This window comes from Crocuta crocuta, unplaced genomic scaffold, assembly GCF_008692635.1.
Source record: "Crocuta crocuta isolate KB4526 unplaced genomic scaffold, BGI_CrCroc_1.0 scaffold427, whole genome shotgun sequence".
In the NCBI taxonomy this organism is placed as follows: Eukaryota; Metazoa; Chordata; class Mammalia; order Carnivora; family Hyaenidae; genus Crocuta; species Crocuta crocuta.
In genome coordinates this window covers 1,538,230-1,554,574 of record NW_027533273.1, presented here as the reverse complement: position 1 = coordinate 1,554,574, position 16,345 = coordinate 1,538,230, and the positions used below count along the sequence as shown (strand labels likewise).

The following is a 16,345-nucleotide window of genomic DNA, read 5'->3' as shown; positions in this document are numbered from 1 at the left end:
AAATACAACATGGGGCACCTGAGTGGCTCAGTCAGTTAAGCTTTCGACTTTGGCTCAGGTCACGATCTTGTGGTTTGTGAGTCTGAACCCACATTGGGCTCTGTGCAGACAGCTCAGAGCCTGGAGCCTGCTTAGGATTCTGTGTCTCCTTCTCTCTATCTACTCCTCCCCCACTCACACTGTCTCTCAAAAATGAATAAATGTTAAAAAAAATTTTTTTAAACTAACAATGTAGGGGTGACTGGGTGGCTCAGTCAGTTAAGCAGCTGACTTTGGCTCAGGTCATGATCTCATGGTTCGTGGTTTTGAGTCCCACATCGGGCTCTGTGCTGACAGCCAGCTCAGAGCCTGGAGCCTGTTTCAGAGTCTGTGTCTCCCTCTCTCTCTGACCCTCCCCTGCTCACGCTGTCTCTCTGTCTCTCGGAAATAAATAAAAAACATTAAAAAAATAAATAAAAATAAAACTAACAATGTAATGGAAGACAAAGAAGCACACTACATAATGATAAAGGAGATAATCCAACAAGGATATAGAACAACTGTAAGTACCTATGTACCCAATGATGGATTAGCAAAACACCTAACACAAACGTTAATACAGATAAAGGGAGAAATTACAGTAATACAATAGTAGTAGGAGACTTTAACACCTCAATTATATAAAGGGTAGTTCATCCAGGCAGAAAACCAATAAAGAAACACTACACTTTTAAAAAATTTTTTAAAAGTTTTTTATTTTTGAGCAGTGCTTTTTTTTTTTTAATGTTTTATTTATTTCTAGGAGAGACAGAGAGACACACAGCGTGAGCAGAGGAGGGTCAGAGAGAGAGGGAGTCACAGACCCCGAAATAGGCTCCAGGCTCTGAGCTGGCTGTCAGCACAGAGCCCGACGCGGGGCTCGAACCCACGAACCGCAAGATCATGGCCTAAGCAAAAGTTGGACGCTTAACCGAGTAAGCCACCCAGGCGCCCCTATTTATTTTTGAGAGACAGAGACAGAGCACAAGTGAGATAAAGGCAGAGAGAGGGAGAGAGAGGGAGAGGGAGGGAGAGAGACACAGAATCTGAAGCAGGCTCCAGGCAGTGAGGAACCTACTTTGGATTCTTTCTCTCCTTCTTTCTCTGCCCCTCCTATGTGCTCTCTTTCTCAAAATAAGTAAACTTTTAAAAAACAGTAATAAAAATGTTTTAAATACCTATTATCCTCACACTAGTCCAAAAAATAGAAGAGGAAAAAAAGCCTTAGAAATTCATTCTATTAGGTCAGCATTACCCTGATACCAAAGAAACTACCAAAAAAAGAAACCTATAGGCCAACATCCCTGAACATAGGTGCAAAAATCTTCAACAAAATATTAGCAAACTACGTTCAACAATACATTAAAAAGATCATTCACCATGACCAAGTGGGATTTATTCCAAGGACATAAGAATCATTCAATATTAGCAAATCAATCAACGTGATATGCCACAATCAACAAAATTAAGGCTAAAAATCATATGATCATCTCAATAGATGCAGAAAAAGCATTTGACAAAATTCAACATCATGATAAAACATTCAACATTCAACATTCATGATAAAAAAAAAACCTCCCAAACTAGGTTTATAAGGAACATACTTAAACATAATAAATGCTATATATGCAAAATCTCACAGCTGATATTATACTCAATGGTGAAACACTAAGAGCTTTTCCTCTAAGATCAGAAACAAGACAAAAATGTCCACTCTTGCCACTTTTAACCAAACCAGTATTGGAAATCCTAGCCACAGCAATCAGATAAGAAAAAGAAATAAAAGGTATCCAAATTGCTAAAATAGTAATTTTCACTATTTGCAGATGACATAATACTATACATAGAAAACTCTACATATTTGACATAAAACTATTACAAGTAATACATGAAATCAGTAAAGTTGAAGGATACAAAATTAATAAACATTTATCACTTTCATTTCTATACACTAATAACAAAGTAGCAGAAAGAGAAAACGAACCCATTTATGATTGCAGCTTAAAATATCTAGAAATAAACTTAACACAGAGGTGAAAGACTTACTTTGCAAACTACAAAACATTGAAGAAACTGAAGATGACAGAAACAAAAAGGAAGATATTCTATGCTTGTGTATTGGAAGAATACTGTTAAAATGTCCCAACTACCCAAAGCAGTCTACAGATGCAATGCAATCCCTATGAAAATACCAACAGCATTTTCCACAAAACTCCTAATAAATAACCCTAAAAATTTAAGGACCCACCAAGACCCTTAAAAACCAAAGGAATCTTAAGAAAGAACAAAGCTTGAGGTATCACAGTCATTTATTTCAAGATATACTACGAAACTATAGAAATCAAAACAGTGTGGTACTGGCAAAAAAATAGACCCACAGATCAATGCATTGGAATAGAGAGCCCAGAAATAAACCCATGCTTACCTGGTCAAGTAATTTATAACAAAGGAGGGAAGAATATACAATAAGGAAAAGATAGTATGTTCAATGAATGGTATTGAGAATTTTGGACAGCCACATGTAAAAAAATGAGACCCTTTTTCACTCATCCAAAAAACAAAAACAAAAATTAAAAAAACAACCAAAAACCTCAAAATGGATTAAAGACCTAAATGTTAGAATGAAACAATAAAACTCCTAAAAGAAAACAGAAGCAGTAATTTCTTTGACTTTGGCCTTTGCAACATTTTTCTAGATATGTCTCCTCAGGCAAGGGAAACAAAACCAAAAATAAACTATTGGGATGACACCAAAATCAAAAGCATTTGCACAAGAAAGGAAATCATCCACAAAACAAAAAGGCAACTTAGTGAGGGCACCTGGGTGGCTCAGCCAGTTAAGCATCCGACTTTGTTTGGCTCAGGTCATGATCTTGCAGTCTTGTGAGTTTGAGCCCTGTGTCAGGCTCTGTGCTGACAGCTCAGAGCCTAGAGCCTAGAGCCTGCTTCGAATTCTGCATCTCCCTCTCTCTGCCCCTCCCCTGCTTGTGCGCGCTCTCTCTCTCTTTCTCAAAAATAATTAAACATTAGAAAAAAATGTTTTCTAATTTAAAAAAAAGGCAACCTAATGAATGGGAAAAGAGAATTGCAAATAATTTATTTGGTAAGGCGTTAATATCCAAAATATGTAAAGAACTTACACAACACCAAAAAAAACCAAACAAATTGGATTAAAATATGGGCAGAGGACCTCAATAGACATTTGTCCAAAGAAGATATCCAGATAGCCAATGGACACATGAAAAGATGCTCACCATCATAATCATCAAGGAAATACAAATCAAAACCACAATGAGATATCAACTTAACCTTGTCAAACTACCTAGACTCATAAAGATAAGAAATAGCAAGTGTTAGTGAGGATGTTAAAAAAAAAAAAAAAACCTCATACACTCTTGGTGGGAATGTAAATTACCCCAGCTACTGTGAAAAACAGTATGGAGGTTCTCAAAAAATTAAAAATAAAATTACCATATGATCCAGTAATTCCTCTAGTAGGTATTTTCCCAAAGAAAACAAAAACACCAATTCAAAAAGATATACACACCCTATTTATTGCATCATTACTTATAAGCCAAGATATGGAAGAAACCCAAGTGTCCATCAATAGATGAAGGAAAAAAGAAGTTGTGATATGTATACAAAAGACTATTAACTCAGCCGTAAGAGGTTAAGATCTTACCATTAGCAACAACATGGATGGACCTAGAGACTGTTACACTAAATGAAGTTAGACAAAGAAAGACAAGTACTGTATGATTTCACTTATATGTATAATCTAAAAAGCAAATGAATAAACATATGAGCAAACAAAAAGCAGAAACAGACCCATAAATAGAATATACCCATGGCTCCAGTAGGGGAGGGGAGGAAATGGGCAAAATGGGTGAAGGAGGGCAAGAGATCACAGGCTTCTAGTTACAAAACAAGTACGTCACAGGGATAAAAGGTACAACATAAGGAGTATAGTCAATAGTACTGTAGGGGCGCCTGGGTGGCTTAGTCGGTTGAGCGTCCGACTTTCGCTTGGGTCATGATCTCGCGGTTCGTGGGTTCGGGCCCCACGTCGGGCTCTGTGCTGACTGCCAGCTCAGAGCCTGGAGCCTGTTTCAGTCTGTGACTCCCTCTCTCTCTGACCCTCTCCTGCTCACGCTGTCTCTCTCTCTCTCTCCTAGAAGTAAATAAAACATTAAAAAAAAAAAATAGTACTGTAATAATTGCATAATGACAGATGGCAGCTACACTTATGGTGAGCATAGCATAATGTATAGACTTGTCAAATTACTAAGTTGCAAACCCAAAACTAATGTAACACTTTGTGTCAACTATAGTTCAAACAAAAATATTAAATAATTGGACACCTGCATGGCTAAGATGGTTGAGCATCCGACTTTGGCTCAGGTCATGCTTTTGCAGTTTGTGAGTTCAACACAATACCACCAACACCCTGCCCCGCCCCCCGCCCATCAGGCTCTGTGATCATAGCCTGGAGCCTGCTTTGGATTCTGTGCCTCCCTCTCCCTCACCGGCTTGCACTCTGTCTCTCTCTTAAAAATAAAAAATTTAAAAAAAAATTAAAATATATATTAAATAAAAAATAAAAATCTAACAGATGACAGAGCAGGATTATATACATAGAATTAAAACAATTTATACATAGATTTATAAACAAATATAGTAAGGTTGATGAATACATAATCAATATACACAATCATGTTCCTCTATTCAGGTAAAAAGCAGAAAATAAAATTTTAAACTGATACCATTCTCAAGAGTATCAAAAACTACAAATCTTAGGGGCAACTGGATGGCTCAGTTCGTTAAGTGTTGGACTTCGGCTCAGGTCATGATTTCATGGTTGGTGGGTTCTGGCCCCATTTCAGGTTCTGTGCTGACAGCTCAGAGCCCAGAGCCTGCATCAAACTCGGTGTCTCCCTCTTCTCTGTCCCTCCCCTACTCACTCTCTATCAAAAATGAATGTTAAAACAATTTTTTTAAAAAACCTACAAATCATAGAAATGAATCTAATAAAAAAATAAAAAATCTAAAAACACAAGTACAAGACCTGTAAGCAGAAAAATTGTAAAAGATTTTTTAGTAAAATTAAATGAGACATAAAACAAAGAAGTGATAACCCTGCTAATAGATTGGAACTGATTATAACAAACTCTTGAGATGATATGACATGTCACTGAAACAACATGAACATCAGCAAAAACAGGTCCAGTTATTAGTTACTAAGGTGGGGAAAGAACTGATGTTTTCAGGGATGCCTATCATATAATAGTGTCTTCTATGTGCCAAGAACTTGAACATATGTTGGCTAATTTAATACTGACAACTATATGACAAGTACTATATTCTTCACTAATGAGGAAACTATGACACTGGGTAGGAAAGCCAGGATCCAAATGCAAGCTTATATGGCTACAAAACCTAAAAAGAAGGGGCGCCTGGGTGGCTCAATCAGTTAAGCGTCCGACTTCAGCTCATCATGAACTCACAGTTCATGGGTTTGACGCCCGCATTGGGCTCTGTGCTGACAGCTAGCTCAGAGCCTGGAGCCTGCTTGAGATTCTGTATCTCCCTCTCTCTCTGACCCTCCCCTGCTCCCACTATCTCTCTCTCTCTCAAAAATAAATAAAAACATTAAAAATTAAAAAAAAAAAACAAAAAAACCCACAAAACCTAAAAAGAAGTAAATCCTCATCCAAAGAATTTACACACAATAAAAAATCATAGGGCATGTGAGTGGCTCAGTCGGATAAGTGTCCGACTCTTGATTTTGGCTCAGGTCTTGTTCTCATGGTTCGTGAGATCGAGCCACATGTTGGGCTCTACACTGACTACATGGAGCCTGCTTAGGATTTTCTCTCTCTCCTTCTCTGCCCCTCCCCCTCATCCGCGCACATGGTCTCTCTCTCTCTCACAAAATAAATAAACATTAAAAATAAATAAATGGAACAACCCAAAACCAAAGAGATAAAGCCAAAAAACCCCAAATTTTATCTTGATGTAGGCTTCTAGGAAAATGGGGTATGCAATCACTGGGAAAAATGGTTTGATGATTTCCTAAATAACTAGATATCCAACTGCCATCTTACTTAGCAATGTTACTCCTGAGCATTAATCCTAGAGAAACCAAAACTTCTGTCTACAAAAAAGTAAAAAATTTAAAAACACTATTCATGAATATTTACAGTAGTTTTATTCATAACAGCCAAAAACTAGGAAGAACTCAGACACATTCCAGTGGGTGAATGGTCAAACTATGGTACATCTAAATCACAGAACACTACTCAGCAATAAAGAGGGACAACCGATATACACAACAATCTGAATGAATCTCCAGAGAATTATGCTGAGTTTAAAAAAAAAAAAAAGCCAATCTCCAAAAGTTGCATGTTTGTTGATTTCATTTATATAACACTACTGCAATGTCAAAATTATAAAAATAGATAACAGATTAGTAGTTGCCGGGGTGAAGGTGGAGGGACAGGAGAGACACATGCTATGGAAAGGCAACATGAGGTTTCCCTGTGGGATGCAATTGTTTTCTTTCTTGATTATGTCAATATCCTGGTTTTGATATTGTACTATAGTTCTATAAGCTATTACCATTGAGGAAAACTGAGGAAAACATATACAGGATCCTTTTGCATTATTTTTCCTAAGAGTAAGTGAATTTACAATGATTTCAAAATAGAAAGTTTAATTTCAAAAAATGGGAAACACTCTGGCTTAACACATACCAATGGATCTCAAAGTTTGGAATAATGAGGTCCACAAAGATAAAAGTCCAAGACCATGTAGCTAGTGAAAGAGATAAAACATATCTGGGTCTTTGTTTTCTTTTCAACACAGGAATGTACCGCCTCTGCTTCAGAACTAAATCACAGTGAAAATGTCTATTTTAAACCATCAAAAGAACTACAGTTAAAAAATAAGTAATCACCTAGTAAGTTTTATTCCTGAATTCCATTCTTTCATGCATTTAACAAAAATATATTTGGGCATTTACATGGAGCAAACACTGCAAAAAGTTCTGGATACATAGTAATAAAAAAAAATAGCTATAGTTTTGAAGAAGTACTATAAGGAAAGTACTAGGTGTTAAGGAAAAATATAACAAAAACTCAGTTTTCAGATTTGGAAGTTTGGAAGGCTTCCTAAGAGATACACACATCAAAGCTGAGATATAAAGAATACACAATAACCACACGAGAAGCACACACAAAGGCCCTGATTTGGAAACAAAAGAGAGTAGGCAGGAATTCTCAGCCTTCATCTTACTGGATGTACCCGTAAATCATTCCCTCCACATTAAATTATGTTTTTCACTTGACTCTTAATACCACATCCTCATGGTTTCTATCATATCTCAATTTTCACTCCTGCTCAGTCTAAATCGTGCTGGTTCTTCCTCATCTCCCTGCCCATATAAGTTTTGAAAGTACCAGGGCTCAGTTCTTAGTGATGCTTGCTCTATCATTTAGAGATATTATTAGCATATCAGTTTTAAATATTACCTCTATGCCAATGACTCCCACAAATACATATATTTTTAATGTTTATTTTTGAGAGAGAGAGAGAGAGAGAGAGAGAGAGAGAGAGAGAGAGAAAGCAAGCAGGGGAGGGGCAGAGAAAGAGAGGGAAACAGAATCTGAAGTAGGGTCCAGGCTCTGAGCTGTCAGCACAGAGCCGGATGCAGGGCTGTAACTCATGAACCACAAGATCATGATGTGAGCCAAAGTCAGAAGCTTATTAACCAACTGAGCCACTCAGGCACCCCTGACTCCCCTGACACATTCACATATGGAGATCAGATCTCTCCTGAACTTCAGACTCCTATATCTAACCGAACATCTCTACATAGCAGTCTAATGGGCATCTCAAACTGAACATGAGTAAGGCTGAACCCTCAGTCTTTTTCTCAAACCATATTCCATCCTCAATCTTCCCCATCTCATCTTTCATTTGTTCAAACCAATTCCTTGACTCCTTTCAGTGTCTCATCCAGCATATCCAATCCATCAGCAGCCCCTGTTAGTTTCAAAATATACCTGGAATCCACCATTCATTTCCTACCACCTTCAAATCTACTCACCTGATCTGAGTCACTTTATTTCTAGTCTGAATTCCTGTAAGAATCTAACTGATATCCCAATGTCCACCTCCCTCTCCACACTCTCTTCTCAACGTTGCAGTCAGCGAGATACTTTGAAAAATTAAGTCTGACCATAGTATTCCTCAGAACTGCTCAGTGGTTCCCAGTTTTACTCAGATAAAAGCTCTATTAATGTAGAAATAGCCCTTCAACAATATGCTCCCATTCCTATTACCCATCCACCTTACCTTTTCTTCTCTGTCACAGTGATGTCCTTACATGTTTCTGCTTTGAATTCTGCACTAGCTGGTCCATCTGCTTATACCACTCTCCCTCAATTTATGTACATGACTACTTCTCTTGATTCTTTCGAGAGTCTTTTCTGAAACGTCAAACTTTCAATGTAAACTTGACTTGCCTACCGTATTTAAAATTGCAACTCTTGTGCTTGCTTCAACAGCACATATACTAAAAGTGGAATGATAGAGAAGATTAGCATGGCCCCTGAACAAGGACGCCATGCAAATTCAAGAAGTGTTACATATTTCTGAGAGAAGGAATTTTATAATTGTGGCAAAATGTTAACAATATGTGATTCTGGGTCTTGGCACCATTCTTGTGACTCTCTTTATGTCTTAAATTATTTCAGAACACAAGTTTAAATTTTTAAAAACAAGAAACAAATGGGAATTGCAACTCCTTATTATCTCTTCCCTAGCCTACATTTTCTTTCTTGACAGCACTTATCACCTTGTAAAACACTGTATGATTTAGGTACCTGCAACAGTTTGCTATATTGTTATATAGCTTATTGTCTGTCTTTCCACACTAGGGTATAAGCTCCATAATGACAGACTCTTGCCCATTTTGGTTCCTGCTGTAGTCCATGCACCTTGAGCAGTCAGTACCTGGCACTAAGCCTCAATATCATTTGCTGTATTAAAGTTTCAAAGGACGGGGGGGGCCACGATTAGAGAGACTAAGAGGTGGAATACTTCTAGAGATGAGAAAATATAAAGTGGGACTGCAGGAGTTTATGGCTAAACTACTGTGGAAATAAAATTCACAGAAGACACAGCATTCCAGGAACTAGAAACTAGCATGTTATATCACTTGGGCTGTACATGCAAATATAGAAGTCACCCTGGGGCACCTGGGTGGCTCAGTCGGTTAAGCCTCCAACTTCAGCTCAGGTTATGATCTCATAGTTCATGGGTTTGAGCCCTGCACTGGGCTCTGTGCGGACAGCTGACTCTGGAGCCTGCTTGGGATTCTGTGTCTCCCTCTATCTGTCCCACCGCCGCTCAAGATTGGTCTCTCTCAAAAATAAATATACATTAAAAAATTTAAAAGAAAGAAAGAAGGAAAGAAAAAGAAATTAAGAAAGAAGTCACCCTAAGTAGAAAGACAGTAAGCCAAATTCAAGTTACAGTAGGAAAATCAGGGACATAGTTTGCAGAGTGATTAAGGCTAGAGTAAATATAGATTAGGGCTTCCTATTAGGATATTAGGGTATGAGAACACACAAGAAAGTTCTAAGATAGAAAGGATGCATATATGTGGAAAATTCTGCCCCATTCAGAGTATCAAGCAATTCTTCTGTTCAATGTAAGATCATGTTCAGTTAATCTAGGTAACTAAATTTCAAAAATTCATCCTAGACAAACAAAAATTGTCAGTGGAAATGGTTCCAAGTACTACGGCAACTTGGCTACATCTAGTGAAGCTAAAAGATAAAATGCTTGGGAAAAGTGGTAAAGAAGTAATAACAAGCCAGATCAAGAAAGTTCTCTCTTAAAAAAAAAAAAGAGTCTAGATTTTATTCTGTAAGAAACTGAGGGGCTTTCCTAGAGTTTAAGCAGGCTATTAGTTTACAAAGAATACCTTGTCAAATTTGGAAGAATAGATGTGGGGGGGGGAGGTAGGGAAAACCTTTAGAAGACCAATAGCCCTATAAATAGCTAATACAATTTATAATTTCTGGGTTTTTTAAAATTTTTTTAATGTTTTATTTATTTCTAGGAGAGAGAGAGAGAGAGTCACAGACTGAAACAGGCTCCAGGCTCTGAGCTGGCAGTCAGCACAGAGCCCGACGCGGGGCTCGAACCCACGAACCGCAAGAACATGACCTAAGTGAAAGTCGGACGCTTAACCGACTAAGCCACCCAGGCGCCCCTATAATTTCTGGTTTAAGACTCTTGTAGTTAGTTATTTGCCTGACATTTTTTTTTTAAATATTTTTATTTATTTCTGGGAGAGAGAGAGAGAGAGACAGCGTGAGCAGGGGAGGGTCAGAGAGAGAGGGGGACACAGAATCTGAAGCAGGCTCCAGGCTCTGAGCTGGCAGTCAGCACAGAGCCCGACGCGGGGCTCAAACCCACGAACCGCGAGATCATGACCTAAGCGAAAGTCGGGTGCTTAACCAACTAAGCCACCCAGGCGCCCCTTGCCTGACATTTTGGACATCTCATAGACATTTCTAACCTAACTGTCCAAAACCAGTCTTATTTCTCCACCAAACTTGTGTGCTCCTTGCCTAATCTTTCAGTAATAATACAACCATGCAAGTTACTCAAATCAGCAACTTGGGTTCATTCCTGATTTCTCCCTCTCCTTTAGCCACCAAATTAAATCCATTTATTATTAATTATCCCTAAGGGATATCTCAAATGTATCCACTTCTTTCCAGTTCTATTGCTATCCCAAACTATCACTGCTCAACTAGAATACTGCACTAGCTCCCAAATTGACTCCCCCATATTTTCCTTAGTATCAGTTGGTTTCCTTAAAGTACTTACTATTAATTATCAACTCTTTTTATCTATTTACTTGAATTTCATCTTTCTCCCCTTACTGGGATGCCTTTATAAAGTCAAAAACTATAAACTGTCTTATTTATAATTTTACTTCAGCACTCTAGTATCAGCCTGGTCAATACACAACATTATTTACAAAACTAATACTTACTATAGGCCAGGCACTATTTTATGTGCTTTACATTTATTAGGTCATTTATTCCTCACAATAATCTGTGGTGGAGGTATTCTATTATCTCAATTTTATAGATAAGAAAACTAAGGCACAGATTGTGAACTAATCTGCACAAGATCACCCAAGGAGTATATGGCCAAACCCAGAATCAAATCGAGGCAGCCTAGAGCCCATCCTCTTGGCTGTTAATCAGCATTTCTCTTAGCAGATGCTCAATCAACATTTCTTGACCAAATTAATAAATGACAGGATAGTGAGAAGAGAAATTGGCTTAGGCACATGTTGAATTTGAAGGAGTTGGAAAAGGCTATGAGGTTTAGTGGGATGTTGTAATTACCGTGCAGAAGTCATCAGATTCTACTGGAAGTTGCCTAAAAAATGCAATCCTCTTAAAAACACCAAACAAACAAAAAAGCCCAGTGATTATAAGGACATCTGGGTGGCACAGTCAGTTAAGCAACCAACTTTGGCTCAGGTCATCATCTCATAGTTCATGAGTTCGAGTCCCGCATCGGGCTTTCAGCTGTCAATGCAGAGTCCCCTTCAGATCTTCTGTTTCCCTGTCTCTCTGCCCCTCCCCCACTTGTCTCTCTCAAAATAAACAAATAAAATAATTATATGATTTTTAAAAACTGGACATGCTCTTAAACTGTAACCTTTTATATCCAACTGTAATAAAAACATGTTTTGATAAAGCACTGAGGGCCCCATTAAGTCTTGACTGTATCTATAAAAATTTCTGTATTGTTAATATGAAATGAAATACTTGTCTTTAAGTAGCATTCAGTAGCTACATAAATGTCAAACTTGTATTTTCCTCAAATATAAAACTGCAGATATGTATTTTATATTTGACAAAATGATACTAAAAACCACCTTTAAAAGAAAATAAACAGGGGGTACCTGGGTGGTTCAGTCAGTTAAGCATCTGATTCTTGATTTTGGCTTAGGTCATGATCTCACCGGTTGTAAGTTGAAGCCCCACATCAGGCTCTGTGCTGACAGCAGGGAGCCTGCTTGGATTCTCTCTCTCCATCTCTCTCTGCCCCTCCTTGCCTCTCTCTCTCTCTCAAAATAAATAAATAAACATTAAAAAAACAGAAAATGTGAGAATAGCAAGAAAATACCTAAAAAAGAAGAATGGAAACAAACTTATTATAAAGTTACAAAAATTAAGATCATGGGTACGGTACAGGTCAAAGACAGAACAATGAAAAAGAACAGAGTCCAAACAAAATCAAGTATATATAAATTATAAAATTAAATGTAAGAACAAATTTTAAATTATATACACATATTATATTTTATTATCTAATTTATAAGCATCACAAATGCTTTTCTAAGCATCACGAACCAGAAACTCTAAAGGAAAAAAGACAGTTTTCAAGAGTAAAATAATTAAAACTATGTTATGGAAAAACAGCATTAGAAGTTAAAAGGACAAATTTAAAAATGGGAACCAAGGTTTCCAAGATATATGACAAAGAGTTAAAAACCTAAGAAGTAATTCCTTTACAATTATTAAGAGAATAGGGGCATCGGGGCTGCTCAGTCGGTTAAGTGCCCAACTCCTGGGTTCAGCGCAGGTCACAATCTCAGGGTTCATGGGTTTGAGCTCCACATCAGGCTTTGCACTGACATCATGGAGCCTGCTTGGAATATTCTCTCTCTCTCTCTCTCTCTCTCTCTCTCTCTCATTGCCCTCTCTCCTGCTCACAGGTGTTCTCTCTTTCTCAAAATAAATAAACATTAAAAAAAATTTATTAAGAGACCATGATAACACAAGGCTACTCAAAAGATTAAACAATGGACAATAAAAGATGTTCAACATCAATTGAATTCAATTACATACAAAGTAATGAAAAATCACTTTTCGAAATCAGATAGGACAGAATACAAGATAACAACTGGGTGCTTTCAAACACTGTTAGTAAGAAAGAGAAACGAGCACAGCCTTTCTAAAGAGCAATTTAAAAAAAAAAGTTAGACTTACAGGATAATCAGGCAAGCATATAAAGATGTTGCTCACAACAGTATTCCTTTTAAAAGTTAGTAATTGGGGCGCCTGGGTGGCTTAGTCGGTTAAGCGTCCGACTTTCCCTTAGGTCATGATCTCGCGGTTCGTGGGTTCAAGCCCCACGTCGGGCTCTGTGCTGACTGCCAGCTCAGAGCCTGGAGCCTGTTTCAGTCTGTGACTCCCTCTCTCTCTGACCCTCCCCTGCTCACACTGTCTCTCTCTCTCTCTCTCCTAGAAATAAATAAAACATTAAAAAAAATTAAAAGTTAGTAATTAACCCAGCAATCCCACTTCTGGGCATATATCCAAAAGAAATGAAAACAGGATCCTGAAGAGAGACGTGCACACCCATGTCAAAAGGTACAAGCAATCTTAATGTTTATTGACAGATGAATGGATAAGCTAAGTGCAGGATATACATCAGAATATTATTCAGCTGTGAAAAAGGAAAAGGGAAATCCCTTCCTATGCTACAACATGGATGACCTTTGAGGACACCATGTAGAGGTCAAGTAAGGCAGACAAAGGACAGATACTGTGTGATTTCACTTATAAGAGGTATCTAAAGTAGCCAAGTGCTTAGAAACAAAGTAGAACGGTGGATGTCAAGGGCTGTGGGAGGGGAAAGGGGAGTTGTTGGTACAAAAAGTATAGTTTCAGTTTTGCAAGATGAAAAAGTTCCAGGTATCTGTTAAATAACAAGGTGCATATACCTAACACTACTGTACACTTAAAAATAGTTAAGGTGGTAAATTTTATGTTTTTTACCACAATCAAACTTAATAAAAAATAATGTAAATATCCATCAGGTAGGGCTTGGTCATGTTAGAGACACAATTTAATACTAGGCAGCAATAAAATGATGATATTAATATATATCTACTCATATCAACAGCCTACTGTTGAACTAAAAAAAAAAAAGGTTTACAAAAAAGCAAGGTAGGATGAGAGCATTCATACAAATGTCTGTACCTACAATAGAGAGATCTGTGAAGATAGCCACCAAAATTTAATGGTGGTGTCCCTGGATAATAGTATCACAGATGACCTTCTTTTCAATATTTCCCTGTTTTTAAATACTGTGAGTACATATTATGTACCTAACAAAGGACACTTCAAGAAAGTAAGTGATTGCCACCACTGGTTTCAGAATTCTAGAATGGAATTCTACATTTCTCACTGCCTATGTGTCTATAGCACATCTTGGGGAATCAATAAATACTTGAGAGACTGGATTAGTGATTAAGAGATGAGGAATGAGACTTGGATATGAATCTCCGCTCCAAAACTTAGTGACCAAGGCCTTAAAGTCTTTCACATTTAAGTGTGTGTGTGTGTGTGTGTGTGTGTGTTTATTTTTGAGAGAAAGAAACAGATCGTGAGTAGAAGAGGGGCAGAGAGAGACATAGAATCAGAAGCAGGCTCTAGGCTCTGAGCTGTCAGCACAGAGCTGGATGTGAGCTCGAACTCATGAGCTGAGCTGAAGTCGGGCGCTTAACCGAAATCAGACACTTAACCGACTGGGCCACCCAAGTGCCCCTTAAGACCTTAAAGTCTTAAAGAATGTCAATGAACACCAATTTCTTCAACTATAAATATCATATAACAATAGTTGCAGATTGTTGTAGGAAAAATGTACTTAAAGGACTTAATATCATTTCTGGCTACGGAAACAATAAAATAATGGCCATAACTACTATTTCTTAACTTGATTTACACTGAAAAAAATTACGACGAAACGAAAAAATAAAACTAATCACCTATAGAAGACTAAACTGCAAAACTATACTGAAAATCTCAACTGCATTAAAAAACAAGAAATCTATATTATGCACCTGAAACTAATGTAATACTGTATGTTAAATCAAATTAAGATTAAAAACTTAAACCACCCAAAAGATAATGCGCTGTTGGTCCCACAACACTGATGCTTTATTCAAAAAAGCAAAAGAATGTAATGGACCATTTTTGAGTATCAATCCTGTGCCTTTCTGTAGCTTATCTCCTTCCCACCAGCGTTTAGACGTGTGTTTGTAAAAGTGGAAGTTGTTAGCTCAGAACTTCTAAGCCCGTTTTTAGTCAAAGGGACGCCCTGAAGCCATGCTACAGGCACGCAAGCGGCTAAAAACCTTAGAGGCACCTTCCACAAATACATGTGTGCAATCTAACAGTGAACAATCAAAAGATAAGCAAATTGGGACTCTGGGATTGAAAGCTAGGGGTGCAGAATGGCATTATGAACTTGGAAACTACAGCCATCCCATTTCACCCACTCTTTCTTAAAATGCAATTACATGCCGTTCAACTTCCTATCTCTCTAGCAAAAAACTACGGACTTGCCCGCCACGCCACTCCGAAAGNGGCTCGCGTCCGCCCCAAAACGGAAGTGACTTCAAAGGGACAAACTGAAAGTAAGAAAGTTCAAATACCAGGAATCTAAACCTCTAAGGCGTTCTGAGAAAACTCTTCTGACTACCGTTCTCTGCCTTTCCTCTTCTGTTAGAGTGGCGAAAAGGATTCGCCACAGACTTGCAACTGGTTCCCTGCCCCACACTCCATAGCTTTTATATTTTTCCCCTCTCATTGGCTAACAAGATGCCATTGGTGCCTCCCAAGAACTACAATTCCCGTCAGGCCACAGAAAAAGTAAAAGTATGAAAGCACAGGGTCGGGGGCAAAGCACATTGGGAAGTGTAGTCCCATGTAGGCCGAANGCTGGAGAAACCAGGTGTTCGGCTTAGAACCCGTTACCGCTAAAGGGAGGAGCCAAGCCCTTAACAGCATTTCTCACTTCCCTCCACATGGAGGATGATAATGTTTATTCACTCCTACAAAGCTCTATAAATATCCCTTGGAGAAATATGGTTATCTTTCCAATATCTGCAGGTCAGTAGAAACTCCCAGAACTCCTCCACCTCAGGCTCCCAACTCGTGGGAAAAGGTGGCTTTTTTACAAGTGGGCAAAATGGCTGTCCTCTTAGTTTTACCATTGGTTGTCCTTTGCGTCCTTCAAGGGCGGTTACTTACCACTGATTGGTTCCTTTTCCCTTGAGGGTGGAGGAAGACTTGGCACGGCTCTCCCGCGGCCCAGGAGGAGATAAAGGGGTGGAGAGAAAGCCGTTTCTTCAGACCTGATTGGATGATCCTCATGTCACTCGGGGGATGTATAACCTATGATTTGTCGACTGCCCCTCAAAGAGAACTAAGAGGCG

The 16,345-nt window shown here is 38.3% G+C and overlaps 1 non-coding gene across 1 annotated transcript; it reads left to right on the top strand.

The window, feature by feature from the left end:
* Nucleotides 1-8,569: 8,569 nt before the first annotated feature.
* LOC144218061 (U6 spliceosomal RNA) lies at nucleotides 8,570-8,674 on the top strand. Its single transcript, XR_013331038.1, has one exon. It is a non-coding gene; the product is annotated as a U6 spliceosomal RNA (small nuclear RNA).
* The last annotated feature ends 7,671 nt before the right edge of the window (nucleotides 8,675-16,345 follow it).